Source organism: Salvelinus alpinus, chromosome 4, assembly GCF_045679555.1.
Source record: "Salvelinus alpinus chromosome 4, SLU_Salpinus.1, whole genome shotgun sequence".
Classification (NCBI taxonomy): domain Eukaryota; kingdom Metazoa; phylum Chordata; class Actinopteri; order Salmoniformes; family Salmonidae; genus Salvelinus; species Salvelinus alpinus.
The window spans coordinates 27461977-27481552 of record NC_092089.1 but is presented as its reverse complement, the minus strand read 5'-3'; the positions used below and the strand labels follow the sequence as shown (position 1 = coordinate 27481552).

The window sequence follows — 19576 nt, the reverse complement described above, 5'->3', positions numbered from 1 at the left end:
GTGGATGTGGAGGGGAGGAGAGGTATCTGGTGGATGTGGAGGAGAGGAGAGGTATCTGGTGGATGGAGAGGAGAGGTATCTGGTGGATGGAGAGGAGAGGTATCTGGTGGATGTGGAGGAGAGGTATCTGGTGGATGTGGAGGAGAGGTATCTGGTGGATGTGGAGGGGAGGTATCTGGTGGATGTGGAGGAGAGATATCTGGTGGATGTGGAGGAGAGGTATCTGGTGGATGTGGAGGAGAGGTATCTGGTGGATGTGGAGGAGAGGAGAGGTACCTAGTGGATGTAGAGGAGAGGAGAGGTATCTGGTGGATGTGGAGGAGAGGAGAGGTATCTGGTGGATGTGGAGGAGAGGAGAGGTATCTGGTGGATTTGGAGGAGAGGAGAGGTATCTGGTGGATGTGGAGGAGAGGAGAGGTATCTGGTGGATGTGGAGGAGAGGAGAGGTATCTGGTGGATGTGGAGGGGAGGAGAGGTATCTGGTGGATGTGGAGGAGAGGAGAGGTATCTGGTGGATGTGGAGGAGAGGAGAGGTATCTGGTGGATGTGGAGGAGAGGAGAGGTATCTGGTGGATGTGGAGGAGAGGAGAGGTATCTGGTGGATGTGGAGGAGAGGAGAGGTATCTGGTGGATGTGGAGGAGAGGAGAGGTATCTGGTGGATGTGGAGGAGAGGAGAGGTATCTGGTGGATGTGGAGGAGAGGAGAGGTATCTGGTGGATGTGGAGGAGAGGAGAGGTATCTGGTGGATGTGGAGGAGAGGAGAGGTATCTGGTGGATGTGGAGGAGAGGAGAGGTATCTGGTGGATGTGGAGGAGAGGAGAGGTATCTGGTGGATGTGGAGTGGAGGAGAGGTATCTGGTGGATGTGGAGGAGAGGTATCTGGTGGATGTGGAGGGGAGGAGAGGTATCTGGTGGATGTGGAGGAGAGGAGAGGTATCTGGTGGATGGAGAGGAGAGGTATCTGGTGGATGTGGAGGAGAGGTATCTGGTGGATGTGGAGGAGAGGTATCTGGTGGATGTGGAGGAGAGGAGAGGTATCTGGTGGATGTGGAGGAGAGGAGAGGTATCTGGTGGATGTAGAGGAGAGGTATCTGGTGGATGTGGATGTGGAGGAGAGGTATCTGGTGGATGTGGAGGGGAGGTATCTGGTGGATGTGGAGGGGAGGTATCTGGTGGATGTGGAGGGGAGGTATCTGGTGGATGTGGAGGGGAGGAGAGGTATCTGGTGGATGTGGAGGTGAGGAGAGGTATCTGGTGGATGTGGAGGGGAGGAGAGGTATCTGGTGGATGTGGAGGGGAGGAGAGGTATCTGGTGGAGGGGAGGAGAGGTATCTGGTGGTTGTGGAGGGGAGGAGAGGTATCTGGTGGATGTGGAGGGGAGGAGAGGTATCTGGTGGATGTGGAGGGGAGGAGAGGTATCTGGTGGATGTGGAGGGGAGGAGAGGTATCTGGTGGATGTGGAGGGGAGGAGAGGTATCTGGTGGAGGGGAGGAGAGGTATCTGGTGGTTGTGGAGGGGAGGAGAGGTATCTGGTGGATGTGGAGGGGAGGAGAGATATCTGGTGGATGTGGAGGGGAGGAGAGGTATCTGGTGGTTGTGGATGTGGAGGAGAGGTATCTGGTGGATGTGGAAGAGAGGTATCTGGTGGATGAGGAGAGGAGAGGTATCTGGTGGATGTGGAGGGGAGGAGAGGTATCTGGTGGATGTGGAGGGGAGGAGAGGTATCTGGTGGTTGTGGAGGGGAGGAGAGCTTTCTGGTGGATGTGGAGGGGAGGAGAGGTATCTGGTGGATGTGGAGGAGAGGAGAGGTATCTGGTGGTTGTGGAGGGGAGGAGAGGTATCTGGTGGTTGTGGATGTGGAGGAGAGGTATCTGGTGGATGTGGAAGAGAGGTATCTGGTGGATGAGGAGAGGAGAGGTATCTGGTGGATGTGGAGGGGAGGAGAGGTATCTGGTGGATGTGGAGGGGAGGAGAGGTATCTGGTGGTTGTGGAGGGGAGGAGAGCTTTCTGGTGGATGTGGAGGGGAGGAGAGGTATCTGGTGGATGTGGAGGAGAGGAGAGGTATCTGGTGGTTGTGGAGGGGAGGAGAGCTTTCTGGTGGATGTGGAGGGGAGGAGAGGTATCTGGTGGATGTGGAGGAGAGGAGAGGTATCTGGTGGATGTGGAGGAGAGGTGGATGGAGAGGAGAGGTATCTGGTGGATGTGGAGGAGAGGTATCTGGTGGTTGTGGAGGGGAGGAGAGGTATCTGGTGGTTGTGGAGGGGAGGAGAGGTATCTGGTAGATGTGGAGGGGATGAGAGGTATCTGGTGGATGTGGATGTGGAGGAGAGGTATCTGGTGGATGTGGATGTGGAGGAGAGGTATCTGGTAGATGTGGAGGAGAGGAGAGGTATCTGGTGGATGTGGAGGAGAGGAGAGGTATCTGGTGGATGTGGAGGAGAGGAGAGGTATCTGGTGGATGTGGAGGAGAGGAGAGGTATCTGGTGGATGTGGAGGAGAGGTATCTGGTGGATGTGGAGGAGAGGTATCTGGTGGATGTGGAGGAGAGGTATCTGGTGGATGTGGAGGGGAGGAGAGGTATCTGGTGGATGTGGAGGGGAGGAGAGGTATCTGGTGGATGTGGAGGGGAGGAGAGGTATCTGGTGGATGTGGAGGGGAGGAGAGGTATCTGGTGGATGTGGAGGAGAGGAGAGGTATCTGGTGGATGTGGAGGAGAGGAGAGGTATCTGGTGGATGTGGAGGAGAGGAGAGGTATCTGGTGGATGTGGAGGAGAGGAGAGGTATCTGGTGGATGTGGAGGAGAGGAGAGGTATCTGGTGGATGTGGAGGAGAGGAGAGGTATCTGGTGGATGTGGAGGAGAGGTATCTGGTGGATGTGGAGGAGAGGTATCTGGTGGATGTGGAGGGGAGGAGAGGTATCTGGTGGATGTGGAGGGGAGGAGAGGTATCTGGTGGATGTGGAGGGGAGGAGAGATATCTGGTGGATGTGGAGGGGAGGAGAGATATCTGGTGGATGTGGAGGGGAGGAGAGGTATCTGGTGGTTGTGGAGGGGAGGAGAGGGAGCTGGTGGGTGTGGAGGGGAGGAGAGGTATCTGGTGGTTGTGGAGGGGAGGAGAGGTATCTGGTGGATGTGGAGGAGAGGTATCTGGTGGATGTGGAGGAGAGGAGAGGTATCTGGTGGATGTGGAGGGGAGGAGAGGTATCTGGTGGATGTGGAGGGGAGGAGAGGTATCTGGTGGATGTGGAGGGGAGGAGAGGTATCTGGTGGATGTGGAGGGGAGGAGAGGTATCTGGTGGATGTGGAGGGGAGGAGAGGTATCTGGTGGTTGTGGAGGGGAGGAGAGCTTTCTGGTGGATGTGGAGGGGAGGAGAGGTATCTGGTGGATGTGGAGGAGAGGAGAGGTATCTGGTGGATGTGGAGGAGAGGAGAGGTATCTGGTGGATGTGGAGGAGAGGAGAGGTATCTGGTGGATGGAGAGGAGAGGAGAGGTATCTGGTGGTTGTGGAGGGGAAGAGAGGTATCTGGTGGATGTGGAGGAGAGGAGAGGTATCTGGTGGATGTGGAGGAGAGGAGAGGTATCTGGTAGATGTGGAGGGGAGGAGAGGTATCTGGTGGATGTGGATGTGGAGGAGAGGTATCTGGTGGATGTGGATGTGGAGGAGAGGTATCTGGTGGATGTGGAGGAGAGGTATCTGGTAGATGTGGAGGAGAGGAGAGGTATCTGGTGGATGTGGAGGAGAGGAGAGGTATCTGGTGGATGTGGAGGAGAGGAGAGGTATCTGGTGGATGTGGAGGAGAGGTATCTGGTGGATGTGGAGGAGAGGTATCTGGTGGATGTGGAGGAGAGGTATCTGGTGGATGTGGAGGGGAGGAGAGGTATCTGGTGGATGTGGAGGGGAGGAGAGGTATCTGGTGGATGTGGAGGGGAGGAGAGGTATCTGGTGGATGTGGAGGGGAGGAGAGGTATCTGGCGGATGTGGAGGAGAGGAGAGGTATCTGGTGGATGTGGAGGGGAGGTATCTGGTGGATTTGGAGGAGAGGAGAGGTATCTGGTGGATGTGGAGGGGAGGTATCTGGTGGATGTGGAGGAGAGGTATATGGTGGATGTGGATGAGAGGAGAGGTATCTGGCGGATGTGGAGGAGAGGAGAGGTATCTGGCGGATGTGGAGGAGAGGAGAGGTATCTGGTGGTTGTGGAGGGGAGGAGAGGTATCTGGTGGTTGTGGAGGGGAGGAGAGCTTTCTGGTGGATGTGGAGGGGAGGAGAGGTATCTGGTGGATGTGGAGGAGAGGTATCTGGTGGATGTGGAGGAGAGGAGAGGTATCTGGTGGATGTGGAGGAGAGGTATCTGGTGGATGGAGAGGAGACGTATCTGGTGGATGTGGAGGAGAGGTATCTGGTGGTTGTGGAGGGGAGGAGAGGTATCTGGTGGATGTGGAGGAGAGGTATCTGGTGGTTGGGGAGGGGAGGAGAGGTATCTGGTAGATGTGGAGGGGAGGAGAGGTATCTGGTGGATGTGGAGGAGAGGTATCTGGTGGTTGTGGAGGGGAGGAGAGGTATCTGGTAGATGTGGAGGGGAGGAGAGGTATCTGGTGGATGTGGATGTGGAGGAGAGGTATCTGGTGGATGTGGATGTGGGGGAGAGGTATTTGGTGGATGTGGAGGAGAGGAGAGGTATCTGGTGGATGTGGAGGAGAGGAGAGGTATCTGGTGGATGTGGAGGAGAGGAGAGGTATCTGGTGGAGGGGAGGAGAGGTATCTGGTGGTTGTGGAGGGGAGGAGAGGTATCTGGTGGATGTGGAGGGGAGGAGAGATATCTGGTGGATGTGGAGGGGAGGAGAGGTATCTGGTGGTTGTGGAGGGGAGTAGAGGTATCTGGTGGATGTGGAGGAGAGGTATCTGGTGGATGTGGAGGAGAGGAGAGGTATCTGGTGGATGTGGAGGGGAGGAGAGGTATCTGGTGGATGTGGAGGGGAGGAGAGGTATCTGGTGGATGTGGAGGGGAGGAGAGGTATCTGGTGGATGTGGAGGGGAGGAGAGGTATCTGGTGGATGTGGAGGGGAGGAGAGGTATCTGGTGGATGTGGAGGGGAGGAGAGGTATCTGGTGGAGGGGAGGAGAGGTATCTGGTGGAGGGGAGGAGAGGTATCTGGTGGTTGTGGAGGGGAGGAGAGGTATCTGGTGGATGTGGAGGGGAGGAGAGATATCTGGTGGATGTGGAGGGGAGGAGAGGTATCTGGTGGTTGTGGAGGGGAGGAGAGGAGAGGTATCTGGTGGATGTGGAGGAGAGGTATCTGGTGGATGTGGAGGAGAGGTATCTGGTGGTTGTGGAGGGGAGGAGAGATATCTGGTGGATGTGGAGGGGAGGAGATGTATCTGGTGGTTGTGGAGGGGAGGAGAGGAGAGGTATCTGGTGGATGTGGAGGAGAGGTATCTGGTGGATGTGGAGGAGAGGAGAGGTATCTGGTGGATGTGGAGGGGAGGAGAGGTATCTGGTGGTTGTGGAGGGGAGGGGAGGTATCTGGTGGATGTGGAGGGGAGGAGAGGTATCTGGTGGATGTGGAGGGGAGGAGAGGTATCTGGTGGATGTGGAGGGGAGGAGAGGTATCTGGTGGATGTGGAGGGGAGGAGAGGTATCTGGTGGTTGTGGAGGGGAGGAGAGCTTTCTGGTGGATGTGGAGGGGAGGAGAGGTATCTGGTGGATGTGGAGGGGAGGAGAGGTATCTGGTGGTTGTGGAGGGGAGGAGAGCTTTCTGGTGGATGTGGAGGGGAGGAGAGGTATCTGGTGGATGTGGAGGAGAGGAGAGGTATCTGGTGGATGTGGAGGAGAGGAGAGGTATCTGGTGGATGTGGAGGAGAGGAGAGGTATCTGGTGGATGTGGAGGAGAGGAGAGGTATCTGGTGGATGGAGAGGAGAGGTATCTGGTGGATGTGGAGGAGAGGTATCTGGTGGATGTGGATGTGGAGGAGAGGTATCTGGTGGATGTGGATGTGGAGGAGAGGTATCTGGTGGATGTGGATGTGGAGGAGAGGTATCTGGTAGATGTGGAGGAGAGGAGAGGTATCTGGTGGATGTGGAGGAGAGGAGAGGTATCTGGTGGATGTGGAGGAGAGGTATCTGGTGGATGTGGAGGAGATGTATCTGGTGGATGTGGAGGAGAGGTATCTGGTGGATGTGGAGGAGAGGTATCTGGTGGATGTGGAGGGGAGGAGAGGTATCTGGTGGATGTGGAGGGGAGGAGAGGTATCTGGTGGATGTGGAGGAGAGGAGAGGTATCTGGTGGATGTGGAGGGGAGGTATCTGGTGGATGTGGAGGAGAGGTATATGGTGGATGTGGATGAGAGGAGAGGTATCTGGCGGATGTGGAGGAGAGGAGAGGTATCTGGCGGATGTGGAGGAGAGGAGAGGTATCTGGTGGATGTGGAGGGGAGGAGAGGAGAGGTATCTGGTGGATGGAGAGGAGAGGTATCTGGTGGATGTGGAGGGGAGGAGAGGTATCTGGTGGATGTGGAGGGGAGGGGAGGAGAGGTATCTGGTGGATGTGGAGGAGAGGAGAGGTATCTGGTGGATGGAGAGGAGAGGTATCTGGCGGATGTGGAGGGGAGGAGAGGTATCTGGTGGATGTGGAGGGGAGGGGAGGAGAGGTATCTGGTGGATGTGGAGGAGAGGAGAGGTATCTGGTGGATGGAGAGGAGAGGTATCTGGTGGATGTGGAGGAGAGGTATCTGGCGGATGTGGAGGAGAGGAGAGGTATCTGGTGGATGTGGAGGAGAGGTATCTGGTGGATGTGGAGGAGAGGAGAGGTATCTGGTGGATGTGGAGGAGAGGAGAGGTATCTGGTGGATGTGGAGGGGAGGAGAGGTATCTGGTGGATGTGGAGGAGAGGAGAGGTATCTGGTGGATGTGGAGGAGAGGAGAGGTATCTGGTGGATGGAGAGGAGAGGTATCTGGTGGATGTGGAGGAGAGGTATCTGGAGGTTGTGGAGGGGAGGAGAGGTATCTGGTGGTTTTGGAGGGGAGGAGAGGTATCTGGTGGATGTGGATGTGGAGGAGAGGTATCTGGTGGATGTGGATGTGGAGGAGAGGTATCTGGTGGATGTGGATGTGGAGGAGAGGTATCTGGTGGATGTGGATGTGGAGGAGAGGTATCTGGTAGATGTGGAGGAGAGGAGAGGTATCTGGTGGATGTGGAGGAGAGGAGAGGTATCTGGTGGATGTGGAGGAGAGGAGAGGTATCTGGTGGATGTGGAGGAGAGGTATCTGGTGGATGTGGAGGAGATGTATCTGGTGGATGTGGAGGAGAGGTATCTGGTGGATGTGGAGGAGAGGTATCTGGTGGATGTGGAGGGGAGGAGAGGTATCTGGTGGATGTGGAGGGGAGGAGAGGTATCTGGTGGATGTGGAGGAGAGGAGAGGTATCTGTTGGATGTGGAGGGGAGGTATCTGGTGGATGTGGAGGAGAGGAGAGGTATCTGGTGGATGTGGAGGGGAGGTATCTGGTGGATGTGGCGGAGAGGTATATGGTGGATGTGGAGGAGAGGAGAGGTATCTGGCGGATGTGGAGGAGAGGAGAGGTATCTGGTGGATGTGGAGGGGAGGGGAGGAGAGGAGAGGTATCTGGTGGATGGAGAGGAGAGGTATCTGGTGGATGTGGAGGGGAGGAGAGGTATCTGGTGGATGTGGAGGGGAGGGGAGGAGAGGTATCTGGTGGATGTGGAGGAGAGGAGAGGTATCTGGTGGATGGAGAGGAGAGGTATCTGGTGGATGTGGAGGGGAGGAGAGGTATCTGGTGGATGTGGAGGGGAGGGGAGGAGAGGTATCTGGTGGATGTGGAGGAGAGGAGAGGTATTTGGTGGATGGAGAGGAGAGGTATCTGGCGGATGTGGAGGGGAGGAGAGGTATCTGGTGGATGTGGAGGGGAGGGGAGGAGAGGTATCTGGTGGATGTGGAGGAGAGGAGAGGTATCTGGTGGATGGAGAGGAGAGGTATCTGGTGGATGTGGAGGAGAGGTATCTGGCGGATGTGGAGGAGAGGAGAGGTATCTGGTGGATGTGGAGGAGAGGAGAGGTATCTGGCGGATGTGGAGGGGAGGGGAGGTATCTGGTGGATGTGGAGGGGAGGAGAGGTATCTGGTGGTTGTGGAGGGGAGGAGAGGTATCTGGTGGATGTGGAGGGGAGGAGAGGTATCTGGTGGATGTGGATGTGGAGGAGAGGTATCTGGTGGATGTGGATGTGGAGGAGAGGTATCTGGTGGATGTGGATGTGGAGGAGAGGTATCTGGTGGATGTGGATGTGGAGGAGAGGTATCTGGTAGATGTGGAGGAGAGGAGAGGTATCTGGTGGATGTGGAGGAGAGGAGAGGTATCTGGTGGATGTGGAGGAGAGGTATCTGGTGGATGTGGAGGAGAGGTATCTGGTGGATGTGGAGGAGAGGTATCTGGTGGATGTGGAGGAGAGGTATCTGGTGGATATGGAGGAGAGGTATCTGGTGGATGTGGAGGGGAGGAGAGGTATCTGGTGGATGTGGAGGGGAGGAGAGGTATCTGGTGGATGTGGAGGGGAGGAGAGGTATCTGGCGGATGTGGAGGAGAGGAGAGGTATCTGGTGGATGTGGAGGGGAGGTATCTGGTGGATTTGGAGGAGAGGAGAGGTATCTGGTGGATGTGGAGGGGAGGTATCTGGTGGATGTGGAGGAGAGGTATATGGTGGATGTGGATGAGAGGAGAGGTATCTGGCGGATGTGGAGGAGAGGAGAGGTATCTGGCGGATGTGGAGGAGAGGAGAGGTATCTGGTGGTTGTGGAGGGGAGGAGAGGTATCTGGTGGTTGTGGAGGGGAGGAGAGCTTTCTGGTGGATGTGGAGGGGAGGAGAGGTATCTGGTGGATGTGGAGGAGAGGTATCTGGTGGATGTGGAGGAGAGGAGAGGTATCTGGTGGATGTGGAGGAGAGGTATCTGGTGGATGGAGAGGAGAGGTATCTGGTGGATGTGGAGGAGAGGTATCTGGTGGTTGTGGAGGGGAGGAGAGGTATCTGGTAGATGTGGAGGGGAGGAGAGGTATCTGGTGGATGTGGATGTGGAGGAGAGGTATCTGGTGGATGTGGATGTGGAGGAGAGGTATCTGGTGGATGTGGAGGAGAGGAGAGGTATCTGGTGAATGTGGAGGAGAGGAGAGGTATCTGGTGGATGTGGAGGAGAGGAGAGGTATCTGGTGGAGGGGAGGAGAGGTATCTGGTGGTTGTGGAGGGGAGGAGAGGTATCTGGTGGATGTGGAGGGGAGGAGAGATATCTGGTGGATGTGGAGGGGAGGAGAGGTATCTGGTGGTTGTGGAGGGGAGTAGAGGTATCTGGTGGATGTGGAGGAGAGGTATCTGGTGGATGTGGAGGAGAGGAGAGGTATCTGGTGGATGTGGAGGGGAGGAGAGGTATCTGGTGGATGTGGAGGGGAGGAGAGGTATCTGGTGGATGTGGAGGGGAGGAGAGGTATCTGGTGGATGTGGAGGGGAGGAGAGGTATCTGGTGGATGTGGAGGGGAGGAGAGGTATCTGGTGGATGTGGAGGGGAGGAGAGGTATCTGGTGGATGTGGAGGGGAGGAGAGGTATCTGGTGGATGTGGAGGGGAGGAGAGGTATCTGGTGGATGTGGAGGAGAGGAGAGGTATCTGTTGGATGTGGAGGGGAGGTATCTGGTGGATGTGGAGGAGAGGAGAGGTATCTGGTGGATGTGGAGGGGAGGTATCTGGTGGATGTGGCGGAGAGGTATATGGTGGATGTGGAGGAGAGGAGAGGTATCTGGCGGATGTGGAGGAGAGGAGAGGTATCTGGTGGATGTGGAGGGGAGGGGAGGAGAGGAGAGGTATCTGGTGGATGGAGAGGAGAGGTATCTGGTGGATGTGGAGGGGAGGAGAGGTATCTGGTGGATGTGGAGGGGAGGGGAGGAGAGGTATCTGGTGGATGTGGAGGAGAGGAGAGGTATCTGGTGGATGGAGAGGAGAGGTATCTGGTGGATGTGGAGGGGAGGAGAGGTATCTGGTGGATGTGGAGGGGAGGGGAGGAGAGGTATCTGGTGGATGTGGAGGAGAGGAGAGGTATTTGGTGGATGGAGAGGAGAGGTATCTGGCGGATGTGGAGGGGAGGAGAGGTATCTGGTGGATGTGGAGGGGAGGGGAGGAGAGGTATCTGGTGGATGTGGAGGAGAGGAGAGGTATCTGGTGGATGGAGAGGAGAGGTATCTGGTGGATGTGGAGGAGAGGTATCTGGCGGATGTGGAGGAGAGGAGAGGTATCTGGTGGATGTGGAGGAGAGGAGAGGTATCTGGCGGATGTGGAGGGGAGGGGAGGTATCTGGTGGATGTGGAGGGGAGGAGAGGTATCTGGTGGTTGTGGAGGGGAGGAGAGGTATCTGGTGGATGTGGAGGGGAGGAGAGGTATCTGGTGGATGTGGATGTGGAGGAGAGGTATCTGGTGGATGTGGATGTGGAGGAGAGGTATCTGGTGGATGTGGATGTGGAGGAGAGGTATCTGGTGGATGTGGATGTGGAGGAGAGGTATCTGGTAGATGTGGAGGAGAGGAGAGGTATCTGGTGGATGTGGAGGAGAGGTATCTGGTGGATGTGGAGGAGAGGTATCTGGTGGATGTGGAGGAGAGGTATCTGGTGGATGTGGAGGAGAGGTATCTGGTGGATATGGAGGAGAGGTATCTGGTGGATGTGGAGGGGAGGAGAGGTATCTGGTGGATGTGGAGGGGAGGAGAGGTATCTGGTGGATGTGGAGGGGAGGAGAGGTATCTGGTGGATGTGGAGGAGAGGAGAGGTATCTGGTGGATGTGGAGGGGAGGTATCTGGTGGATTTGGAGGAGAGGAGAGGTATCTGGTGGATGTGGAGGGGAGGTATCTGGTGGATGTGGAGGAGAGGTATATGGTGGATGTGGATGAGAGGAGAGGTATCTGGCGGATGTGGAGGAGAGGAGAGGTATCTGGCGGATGTGGAGGAGAGGAGAGGTATCTGGTGGTTGTGGAGGGGAGGAGAGGTATCTGGTGGTTGTGGAGGGGAGGAGAGCTTTCTGGTGGATGTGGAGGGGAGGAGAGGTATCTGGTGGATGTGGAGGAGAGGTATCTGGTGGATGTGGAGGAGAGGAGAGGTATCTGGTGGATGTGGAGGAGAGGTATCTGGTGGATGGAGAGGAGAGGTATCTGGTGGATGTGGAGGAGAGGTATCTGGTGGTTGTGGAGGGGAGGAGAGGTATCTGGTAGATGTGGAGGGGAGGAGAGGTATCTGGTGGATGTGGATGTGGAGGAGAGGTATCTGGTGGATGTGGATGTGGAGGAGAGGTATCTGGTGGATGGGGAGGAGAGGAGAGGTATCTGGTGGATGTGGAGGAGAGGAGAGGTATCTGGTGGATGTGGAGGAGAGGAGAGGTATCTGGTGGAGGGGAGGAGAGGTATCTGGTGGTTGTGGAGGGGAGGAGAGGTATCTGGTGGATGTGGAGGGGAGGAGAGATATCTGGTGGATGTGGAGGGGAGGAGAGGTATCTGGTGGTTGTGGAGGGGAGTAGAGGTATCTGGTGGATGTGGAGGAGAGGTATCTGGTGGATGTGGAGGAGAGGAGAGGTATCTGGTGGATGTGGAGGGGAGGAGAGGTATCTGGTGGATGTGGAGGGGAGGAGAGGTATCTGGTGGATGTGGAGGGGAGGAGAGGTATCTGGTGGATGTGGAGGGGAGGAGAGGTATCTGGTGGATGTGGAGGGGAGGAGAGGTATCTGGTGGATGTGGAGGGGAGGAGAGGTATCTGGTGGAGGGGAGGAGAGGTATCTGGTGGTTGTGGAGGGGAGGAGAGGTATCTGGTGGATGTGGAGGGGAGGAGAGATATCTGGTGGATGTGGAGGGGAGGAGAGGTATCTGGTGGTTGTGGAGGGGAGGAGAGGAGAGGTATCTGGTGGATGTGGAGGAGAGGTATCTGGTGGATGTGGAGGAGAGGTATCTGGTGGTTGTGGAGGGGAGGAGAGATATCTGGTGGATGTGGAGGGGAGGAGAGGTATCTGGTGGTTGTGGAGGGGAGGAGAGGAGAGGTATCTGGTGGATGTGGAGGAGAGGTATCTGGTGGATGTGGAGGAGAGGAGAGGTATCTGGTGGATGTGGAGGGGAGGAGAGGTATCTGGTGGTTGTGGAGGGGAGGGGAGGTATCTGGTGGATGTGGAGGGGAGGAGAGGTATCTGGTGGATGTGGAGGGGAGGAGAGGTATCTGGTGGATGTGGAGGGGAGGAGAGGTATCTGGTGGATGTGGAGGGGAGGAGAGGTATCTGGTGGTTGTGGAGGGGAGGAGAGCTTTCTGGTGGATGTGGAGGGGAGGAGAGGTATCTGGTGGATGTGGAGGAGAGGAGAGGTATCTGGTGGTTGTGGAGGGGAGGAGAGGTATCTGGTGGTTGTGGAGGGGAGGATAGCTTTCTGGTGGATGTGGAGGGGAGGAGAGGTATCTGGTGGATGTGGAGGAGAGGAGAGGTATCTGGTGGATGTGGAGGAGAGGAGAGGTATCTGGTGGATGTGGAGGAGAGGAGAGGTATCTGGTGGATGGAGAGGAGAGGTATCTGGTGGATGGAGAGGAGAGGTATCTGGTGGATGTGGAGGAGAGGTATCTGGTGGTTGTGGAGGGGAGGAGAGGTATCTGGTGGTTGTGGAGGGGAGGAGAGGTATCTGGTGGATGTGGAGGAGAGGTATCTGGTGGATGTGGATGTGGAGGAGAGGTATCTGGTGGATGTGGATGTGGAGGAGAGGTATCTGGTGGATGTGGATGTGGAGGAGAGGTATCTGGTAGATGTGGAGGAGAGGAGAGGTATCTGGTGGATGTGGAGGAGAGGAGAGGTATCTGGTGGATGTGGAGGAGAGGTATCTGGTGGATGTGGAGGAGATGTATCTGGTGGATGTGGAGGAGAGGTATCTGGTGGATGTGGAGGAGAGGTATCTGGTGGATGTGGAGGGGAGGAGAGGTATCTGGTGGATGTGGAGGGGAGGAGAGGTATCTGGTGGATGTGGAGGAGAGGAGAGGTATCTGGTGGATGTGGAGGGGAGGTATCTGGTGGATGTGGAGGAGAGGTATATGGTGGATGTGGAGGAGAGGAGAGGTATCTGGCGGATGTGGAGGAGAGGAGAGGTATCTGGTGGATGTGGAGGGGAGGAGAGGAGAGGTATCTGGTGGATGGAGAGGAGAGGTATCTGGTGGATGTGGAGGGGAGGAGAGGTATCTGGTGGATGTGGAGGGGAGGGGAGGAGAGGTATCTGGTGGATGTGGAGGAGAGGAGAGGTATCTGGTGGATGGAGAGGAGAGGTATCTGGTGGATGTGGAGGGGAGGAGAGGTATCTGGTGGATGTGGAGGGGAGGGGAGGAGAGGTATCTGGTGGATGTGGAGGAGAGGAGAGGTATCTGGTGGATGGAGAGGAGAGGTATCTGGCGGATGTGGAGGGGAGGAGAGGTATCTGGTGGATGTGGAGGGGAGGGGAGGAGAGGTATCTGGTGGATGTGGAGGAGAGGAGAGGTATCTGGTGGATGGAGAGGAGAGGTATCTGGTGGATGTGGAGGAGAGGTATCTGGCGGATGTGGAGGAGAGGAGAGGTATCTGGTGGATGTGGAGGAGAGGTATCTGGTGGATGTGGAGGAGAGGAGAGGTATCTGGTGGATGTGGAGGGGAGGAGAGGTATCTGGTGGATGTGGAGGGGAGGAGAGGTATCTGGTGGATGTGGAGGAGAGGAGAGGTATCTGGTGGATGTGGAGGAGAGGAGAGGTATCTGGTGGATGGAGAGGAGAGGAGAGGTATCTGGTGGATGTGGAGGAGAGGTATCTGGTGGTTGTGGAGGGGAGGAGAGGTATCTGGTGGTTTTGGAGGGGAGGAGAGGTATCTGGTGGATGTGGATGTGGAGGAGAGGTATCTGGTGGATGTGGATGTGGAGGAGAGGTATCTGGTGGATGTGGAGGAGAGGTATCTGGTGGATGTGGATGTGGAGGAGAGGTATCTGGTAGATGTGGAGGAGAGGAGAGGTATCTGGTGGATGTGGAGGAGAGGAGAGGTATCTGGTGGATGTGGAGGAGAGGAGCGGTATCTGGTGGATGTGGAGGAGAGGTATCTGGTGGATGTGGAGGAGATGTATCTGGTGGATGTGGAGGAGAGGTATCTGGTGGATGTGGAGGAGAGGTATCTGGTGGATGTGGAGGGGAGGAGAGGTATCTGGTGGATGTGGAGGGGAGGAGAGGTATCTGGTGGATGTGGAGGAGAGGAGAGGTATCTGTTGGATGTGGAGGGGAGGTATCTGGTGGATGTGGAGGAGAGGAGAGGTATCTGGTGGATGTGGAGGGGAGGTATCTGGTGGATGTGGCGGAGAGGTATCTGGTGGATGTGGAGGAGAGGAGAGGTATCTGGCGGATGTGGAGGAGAGGAGAGGTATCTGGTGGATGTGGAGGGGAGGGGAGGAGAGGTATCTGGTGGATGTGGAGGAGAGGAGAGGTATCTGGTGGATGGAGAGGAGAGGTATCTGGTGGATGTGGAGGGGAGGAGAGGTATCTGGTGGATGTGGAGGGGAGGGGAGGAGAGGTATCTGGTGGATGTGGAGGAGAGGAGAGGTATCTGGTGGATGGAGAGGAGAGGTATCTGGTGGATGTGGAGGGGAGGAGAGGTATCTGGTGGATGTGGAGGGGAGGGGAGGAGAGGTATCTGGTGGATGTGGAGGAGAGGAGAGGTATTTGGTGGATGGAGAGGAGAGGTATCTGGCGGATGTGGAGGGGAGGAGAGGTATCTGGTGGATGTGGAGGGGAGGGGAGGAGAGGTATCTGGTGGATGTGGAGGAGAGGAGAGGTATCTGGTGGATGTGGAGGAGAGGAGAGGTATCTGGTGGATGGAGAGGAGAGGTATCTGGTGGATGTGGAGGAGAGGTATCTGGCGGATGTGGAGGAGAGGAGAGGTATCTGGTGGATGTGGAGGAGAGGAGAGGTATCTGGCGGATGTGGAGGGGAGGAGAGGTATCTGGTGGATGTGGAGGGGAGGAGAGGTATCTGGTGGTTGTGGAGGGGAGGAGAGGTATCTGGTGGATGTGGAGGGGAGGAGAGGTATCTGGTGGATGTGGAGGGGAGGAGAGGTATCTGGTGGATGTGGAGGGGAGGAGAGGTATCTGGTGGTTGTGGAGGGGAGGAGAGCTTTCTGGTGGATGTGGAGGGGAGGAGAGGTATCTGGTGGATGTGGAGGAGAGGAGAGGTATCTGGTGGTTGTGGAGGGGAGGAGAGGTATCTGGTGGTTGTGGAGGGGAGGAGAGCTTTCTGGTGGATGTGGAGGGGAGGAGAGGTATCTGGTGGATGTGGAGGAGAGGAGAGGTATCTGGTGGATGTGGAGGAGAGGAGAGGTATCTGGTGGATGTGGAGGAGAGGAGAGGTATCTGGTGGATGGAGAGGTATCTGGTGGATGTGGAGGAGAGGTATCTGGTGGTTGGGGAGGAGAGGTATCTGGTGGTTGTGGAGGGGAGGAGAGGTATCTGGTAGATGTGGAGGGGAGGAGAGGTATCTGGTGGATGTGGAGGAGAGGTATCTGGTAGATGTGGAGGAGAGGAGAGGTATCTGGTGGATGTGGAGGAGAGGAGAGGTATCTGGTGGATGTGGAGGAGAGGATAGGTATCTGGTGGATGTGGAGGAGAGGTATCTGGTGGATGTGGAGGAGAGGTATCTGGTGGATGTGGAGGAGAGGTATCTGGTGGATGTGGAGGAGAGGTATCTGGTGGATGTGGAGGGGAGGAGAGGTATCTGGTGGATGTGGAGGGGAGGGAGAGGTATCTGGTGGATGTGGAGGGGAGGAGAGGTATCTGGTGGATGTGGAGGGGAGGAGAGGTATCTGGTGGATGTGGAGGGGAGGAGAGGTATCTGGTGGATGTGGAGGAGAGGAGAGGTATCTGGTGGATGTGGAGGAGAGGAGAGGTATCTGGTGGATGTGGAGGAGAGGAGAGGTATCTGGTGGATGTGGAGGAGAGGAGAGGTATCTGGTGGATGTGGAGGAGAGGAGAGGTATCTGGTGGATGTGGAGGAGAGGTATCTGGTGGATGTGGAGGAGAGGTATCTGGTGGATGTGGAGGAGAGGTATCTGGTGGATGTGGAGGAGAGGTATCTGGTGGATGTGGAGGGGAGGAGAGGTATCTGGTGGAGGGGAGGAGAGGTATCTGGTGGATGTGGAGGGGAGGAGAGGTATCTGGTGGATGTGGAGGGGAGGAGAGGTATCTGGTGGATGTGGATGTGGAGGAGAGGTATCTGGTGGATGTGGAGGAGAGGTATCTGGTAGATGTGGAGGAGAGGAGAGGTATCTGGTGGTTGTGGAGGGGAGTAGAGGTATCTGGTGGATGTGGAGGAGAGGTATCTGGTGGATGTGGAGGAGAGGAGAGGTATCTGGTGGATGTGGAGGGGAGGAGAGGTATCTGGTGGATGTGGAGGGGAGGAGAGGTATCTGGTGGATGTGGAGGGGAGGAGAGGTATCTGGTGGATGTGGAGGGGAGGAGAGGTATCTGGTGGTTGTGGAGGGGAGGAGAGCTTTCTGGTGGATGTGGAGGGGAGGAGAGGTATCTGGTGGATGTGGAGGAGAGGAGAGGTATCTGGTGGTTGTGGAGGGGAGGAGAGGTATCTGGTGGTTGTGGAGGGGAGGAGAGCTTTCTGGTGGATGTGGAGGGGAGGAGAGGTATCTGGTGGATGTGGAGGAGAGGAGAGGTATCTGGTGGATGTGGAGGAGAGGAGAGGTATCTGGTGGATGTGGAGGAGAGGAGAGGTATCTGGTGGATGTGGAGGAGAGGAGAGGTATCTGGTGGATGGAGAGGAGAGGTATCTGGTGGATGTGGAGGAGAGGTATCTGGTGGTTGTGGAGGGGAGGAGAGGTATCTGGTGGTTGTGGAGGGGAGGAGAGGTATCTGGTGGATGTGGATGTGGAGGAGAGGTATCTGGTGGATGTGGATGTGGAGGAGAGGTATCTGGTGGATGTGGATGTGGAGGAGAGGTATCTGGTAGATGTGGAGGAGAGGAGAGGTATCTGGTGGATGTGGAGGAGAGGAGAGGTATCTGGTGGATGTGGAGGAGAGGAGAGGTATCTGGTGGATGTGGAGGGAAGGTATCTGGTGGATGTGGAGGAGAGGTATCTGGTGGATGTGGAGGGGAGGAGAGGTATCTGGTGGATGTGGAGGGGAGGAGAGGTATCTGGTGGATGTGGAGGGGAGGAGAGGTATCTGGTGGATGTGGAGGAGAGGAGAGGTATCTGGTGGATGTGGAGGAGAGGTATCTGGTGGATGTGGAGGGGAGGTATCTGGTGGATGTGGAGGAGAGGAGAGGTATCTGGTGGATGTGGAGGGGAGGTATCTGGTGGATGTGGAGGAGAGGTATATGGTGGATGTGGATGAGAGGAGAGGTATCTGGCGGATGTGGAGGAGAGGAGAGGAATCTGGCGGATGTGGAGGAGAGGAGAGGTATCTGGTGGATGTGGAGGGGAGGAGAGGTATCTGGTGGATGGAGAGGAGAGGTATCTGGTGGATGTGGAGGGGAGGAGAGGTATCTGGTGGATGTGGAGGGGAGGAGAGGTATCTGGTGGATGTGGAGGGGAGGAGAGGTATCTGGTGGTTGTGGAGGGGAGGAGAGCTTTCTGGTGGATGTGGAGGGGAGGAGAGGTATCTGGTGGATGTGGAGGAGAGGAGAGGTATCTGGTGGTTGTGGAGGGGAGGAGAGGTATCTGGTGGTTGTGGAGGGGAGGAGAGCTTTCTGGTGGATGTGGAGGGGAGGAGAGGTATCTGGTGGATGTGGAGGAGAGGAGAGGTATCTGGTGGATGTGGAGGAGAGGAGAGGTATCTGGTGGATGTGGAGGAGAGGAGAGGTATCTGGTGGATGTGGAGGAGAGGAGAGGTATCTGGTGGATGGAGAGGAGAGGTATCTGGTGGATGTGGAGGAGAGGTATCTGGTGGTTGTGGAGGGGAGGAGAGGTATCTGGTGGTTGTGGAGGGGAGGAGAGGTATCTGGTGGATGTGGATGTGGAGGAGAGGTATCTGGTGGATGTGGATGTGGAGGAGAGGTATCTGGTGGATGTGGATGTGGAGGAGAGGTATCTGGTAGATGTGGAGGAGAGGAGAGGTATCTGGTGGATGTGGAGGAGAGGAGAGGTATCTGGTGGATGTGGAGGAGAGGAGAGGTATCTGGTGGATGTGGAGGGAAGGTATCTGGTGGATGTGGAGGAGAGGTATCTGGTGGATGTGGAGGGGAGGAGAGGTATCTGGTGGATGTGGAGGGGAGGAGAGGTATCTGGTGGATGTGGAGGGGAGGAGAGGTATCTGGTGGATGTGGAGGAGAGGAGAGGTATCTGGTGGATGTGGAGGAGAGGTATCTGGTGGATGTGGAGGGGAGGTATCTGGTGGATGTGGAGGAGAGGAGAGGTATCTGGTGGATGTGGAGGGGAGGTATCTGGTGGATGTGGAGGAGAGGTATATGGTGGATGTGGATGAGAGGAGAGGTATCTGGCGGATGTGGAGGAGAGGAGAGGAATCTGGCGGATGTGGAGGAGAGGAGAGGTATCTGGTGGATGTGGAGGGGAGGAGAGGTATCTGGTGGATGGAGAGGAGAGGTATCTGGTGGATGTGGAGGGGAGGAGAGGTATCTGGTGGATGTGGAGGGGAGGGGAGGAGAGGTATCTGGTGGATGTGGAGGAGAGGAGAGGTATCTGGTGGATGTGGAGGAGAGGAGAGGTATCTGGTGGATGGAGAGGAGAGGTATCTGGTGGATGTGGAGGGGAGGAGAGGTATCTGGTGGATGTGGAGGGGAGGGGAGGAGAGGTATCTGGTGGATGTGGAGGAGAGGAGAGGTATCTGGTGGATGGAGAGGAGAGGTATCTGGCGGATGTGGAGGGGAGGAGAGGTATCTGGTGGATGTGGAGGGGAGGGGAGGAGAGGTATCTGGTGGATGTGGAGGAGAGGAGAGGTATCTGGTGGATGTGGAGGAGAGGTATCTGGCGGATGTGGAGGAGAGGAGAGGTATCTGGTGGATGTGGAGGAGAGGAGAGGTATCTGGCGGATGTGGAGGGGAGGAGAGGTATCTGGTGGATGTGGAGGGGAGGAGAGGTATCTGGTGGTTGTGGAGGGGAGGAGAGGTATCTGGTGGATGTGGAGGGGAGGAGAGGTATCTAGTGGATGTGGAGGAGAGGTGAGGTTAAGAATAAATTCTTATTTACAAGGAGGGCCAAACCCGGACGTCCTATGGTACTCCCAATCACGGCTGGATGTGATACAGCCTGGATTCGAACCAGGGACTGTTGTGACGCCTCTTGTACTGAGATTAGGCTGGACAATAGAACGAGTCAAAATTCACCCAAGGCTGAAAATGGCAAAAGAACGTTGGCTAAGCTGGAACACTTGCGCAAGCCCATAGCAAATGAATGGAATGGAACGTTCACAGAGGCTGTTTTGACTGAAGTGATGCTTAGAATTCCATTTCGCCTAATTGGCACACAAAAAATGATCCCTTTTTATTTTACCACTAAAATCTAAGGTCTCCATTGCCAACAATAGCAAAGCAGGCAGTGACAGTACAATAA

The 19576-nt window shown here is 56.1% G+C and overlaps 1 protein-coding gene across 2 annotated transcripts in view; it reads left to right on the top strand.

Annotated features, from left to right (window-relative positions):
* The window catches only part of tex10 (testis expressed 10), a 48945-nt gene that overhangs the window by 26835 nt on the left and 2534 nt on the right, over positions 1-19576 (top strand). The window lies entirely within an intron of this gene.